Raw genomic sequence first — 3,932 nt, forward strand, 5'->3', positions numbered from 1 at the left:
CCGGAGAAAAACCAAAAAAAACAAAAAACAAAAGAAGGTTACTGAGCTGGTCAAATTAAAAAAAAACTTATTTTCTGATAAAGAGCATTTTTGAAGGTAAGCAAGTACTGTGTATGGTGGGGCAGAAGTAGTACTGTAGATGATTGAATAGCTTGTCAGTTATGCTTTATACAACCAAAAACAAACTAATCCCTTTCCCAGAGTTAGACTTTCTACCCCTCTTATATAGCCTTTTAAATTTTTTTCAGTCAGAATTGCAATGTTTGGGATTTCAGCTTTCAGGATTTAAACATCTGTGATTTGAATATTTCAGGATTATGAAATTTGGGGTTTTGATCCTTTGCATGCATTCTCATGTATACTAGGTGTTTATTTTTCTTTCTTTTTTCTTTCTTTTTGTTGGTACTGGGAATCAAACTCATGACCTTGCACTTGCTAGTCAGGGACTTGAGCAGCTGAGCTATACCCCCAGCCCTCAGGGTACTAGAGATTGAACACAGGGCTTTTGCACTGAACTACACTCCTGGGCTTCCCTCCCCTTAAAAATTTTTTTTGAGACAGAGGCTTGCTAAATTGAGAAGGCTGACCTTGAATTTGAGATCCTCCTGCCTCAGTCTCCCCAGTTGCTGGGATTCCAAGTACGTGCTACTACTTCTGGCTGGGATTTTGATCTTCAGGGATATAAACATGTAGGATCATGGCATTTGGAATTTCGTCTTTTGGGATTATGATCAGCACTGCTGTAGATCACTTGTTACCCTAACACACTGCAAATGCTAAGTAAATAATTGTTATACTATGGTGTTTAGGGCATAATTACAAGAAAAAAATTCTGTGTGTTCCTTACAGATACAATTTAGTTTTTGCAAATATTTTCTATCCACAGTTGGTTGTTCACAGATGCAGAAACGTGGGTATGGAGGAAAAGAAGACATAATCGCTGGTCTTGTGGATACAGATCTTGAACTGAATTTTGTTCCTTCTCTAGCTCAGGTGACATGGTTCTCCATAGTAGAGAATTTGTTTTGTTTTATTTTGGGAGGTTTTTTTGAGACAGGGTCTCACTATGTGGTTTAGGCTGGTCCTGAACTATGTAGCACAGGCTTCCCTTGAACTCCCAGCAATCTTCCTGCCTCAGCCTCCTGGAGCTGGCATTTCAGGTGCATGCCACCAAGCCCAGATGTGAGAATTTTCTAATACTGTAAAGACAATGTTGAAAATAATAGTTTTCCATTTAATTAAAGCAAAAATTTGTAAGTACATTTATTTTTGTTTTATTTCAGGATATGTTTGAGTATTGTTACTCTTTTTATTTTTTTTTAGATAGGGTCTTGATATGTAGCCCAGGCTGGCTTCAAACTCCTGGTGATCCTGCTGCCTCAGGCCCTGAGTACTGGGATTACAGGCGTGTGTCCTACCAGTTTTTTTTTATTTAATGTATTTTGATGGCAAATTAAAGGAACAGCACAGAAGATAGTAAGAACGCCTTTGCATGTGAAACAACCCAATTAGAAAAGTATGCTAAATGAACACAAACGCTTTGGCTGCTGTTGATAAGAATTTTACTTGTTTTAAGAAAATATAAAGGATGTCAGATGTTCACCAGGCACACACTTTCTCATTTACCAAATAAAAGAATCAAGTCCCAAGATGCTCTTGCCTCAGTCTCACGAGTGCTAGGAGTACAGGCATGCGCCACCATGCCTGGCCTCACTCTCAATCATATAATTAGTTACTTTTTGACTCCACGGGGGAAATATTTCTAAGGCTCATAAACCCTACAACAGGAAGACACATTCCTTTTGGGGGAGCGGGAATCAAGTGGGGTTGCAAGCGCTTTCCCCACTCATGCAGAGTGCTGGCTGGATGTCTCCTGGCGCAGTTGTTGCTTGTTTGCCCGGAGAGCACTCCACAAGCCGCCAACAGCTGTGATCCGGAGCTGAAGACCGGTTTTGAGATCCTGTGCAGTTTCCCGCCCCCGACGCTGGAGAGGGTTGTGAATTTTTTTTTTTTTTTTTTTTTTAGACAGGGTCTCGACCTTGAGCTTACGCTGTAGCCCAGGCTGGCCTTGAACTAGCAACAATCCTCCTGCTTCAGCCTCCCGAATGCCAGTGCATGAGCTTCCTCGCCTGGCCGGCAGAGGGCGTTCCCAGCTCTACTCCTGTAGCGAGTTCCTCCTGGTGATCCTCACAGGTGTTTTCAGTGGCTTTGGGAGAGACAGCCTCGTTCTGAGGAGCTGAAGACTGACCTGGAGCTGGAAGGCAACGTGCAAACACAGCTCTGGATTATGGCTACACTTTTTTTTTTGAGACAGGATCTCACTCTGTAGCCCAGGCTGGCCTCGAATTTGCGGCAATCCTCCTGCCTCAGCCTCCCGAGAGGTGGGATTAGAGACGTGCGCCACTGGGGGCGAGCAGAGTGCTTATTATTCCTTGTAATTATCAATTACTGACAACGTTGTGGTTCATCTTTTTAAGTTCCTAAAATATGACTTCTCAATCTGAGAATAAACTATCCGATGAAAAATAAAACAAGATTAATAATGAATACTAAAAGTGAATCTTTTCTCTAAATACGGCTGCAATTCTCCTACCAAGTTTCAACACTAATTAGGTTCTTTTTCTCTCTCGGAATTGTGGAAGCGATCAGACTGAGTGAGGACTGAGCGATGAAAGGTTTATTCTTGGCCAAAGAACCGGAGGACATTTCCATCAAAAGCCGCGAAGTGAAGGGCGGCAGGGAAGGGCGCCGTCACCGCCTGCGGAAATAGCGAAGAGCCGCGGGTGGAAAGAGGCGAAGGCGGCTGCTCCGCGCTGTGCGGCTCGCGGCTCGGGGCTCGGAGGCGCAGCTGTGCTCGGGCCGGTTCCCTGGTCTTGTGGGAAGCAGGGCCCAACATGTCAGACAGGCTTGTAACCAAGGCCTGGCCACTTGCCCCGCTGGTGCAGCGGCAACGTTGGCTGCCTGGATGGTCGCTAGGGACGGCAACCTGGCTGCTTGCAAGTCTGATTTAAAGCAGGGTGGAGATGAATTATTTATTGTAGATAAAACGTTCCTCTCCCGCGGGGTTGCTGCACTCTCTTGACTACAGGTGGCTGGCTCTGTAGTCCCAGCACTCTGGCAGGATGAGGCAGGAGGACTAGCCTAGTTTGGGCAATTTAACAATTTAGGGAGGACTTGTTTCAAAATAAAAAATAGTGGAAAAAAAATAAAATTTTCAAATAGGGGTTGGGGATGTAGTTCAGTACAAAGGCCCTGAGTTCAATGCCAAGCACTGGGGGGAGAAAGATAGTAAAATAAGTCGTTTACTTTCTGAGGGAGCCAGGCATAGTGGCGCACGCCTGTAAACCCAGCACTCAGGAGGCTGAGGCAGGAGGATCTCTGAGAGTTTGAGGCCAGCCTGAGCTACAAATTGAGTTGAAGGCCAGTTTGAACTATGTAGTGAGACCCTGTCTCAAAAAGACAAAAAAAGGAAGAAGAAAAAGAGAGCGTTAAAGAAATACTGAGGTAAAATAAATGATGTAATTGTTCAACTCAACTTTTTGAATCAATAAAGTAGCTCAGGAAAAACTACTGTGACAGTCTGGCAATAATTAGTTAGACAAAGTAGAGAAAAAATCCTACCACAACCAATAAAATACATAGCTGTAGTCCCTCTTTTTGTTTTTTGTTTGTTTGTTTTTGAAGACAGGGTCTCACTATGTAGTTCAGGCTGGCCTCGAACTCACTATGGAGCCCAGAGTGGCCTTGAATTCACAGCAATCCTCCTGCCTCAGCCAACCGAGTGCTGGGATTACAGGCATGTGCTACCATGCGCAGCAGTATTAAAATTTCATAGTGGGAGTTGAGACATGGTACGGTGGTAGAGATCATGCCTAGCATACATAAGGCCTTGGGTTTGAGCCCCAGTACCACAATTTAATACTATAATTATA

Source organism: Chinchilla lanigera, unplaced genomic scaffold, assembly GCF_000276665.1.
Source record: "Chinchilla lanigera isolate Chin_1 unplaced genomic scaffold, ChiLan1.0 scaffold00012, whole genome shotgun sequence".
Classification (NCBI taxonomy): domain Eukaryota; kingdom Metazoa; phylum Chordata; class Mammalia; order Rodentia; family Chinchillidae; genus Chinchilla; species Chinchilla lanigera.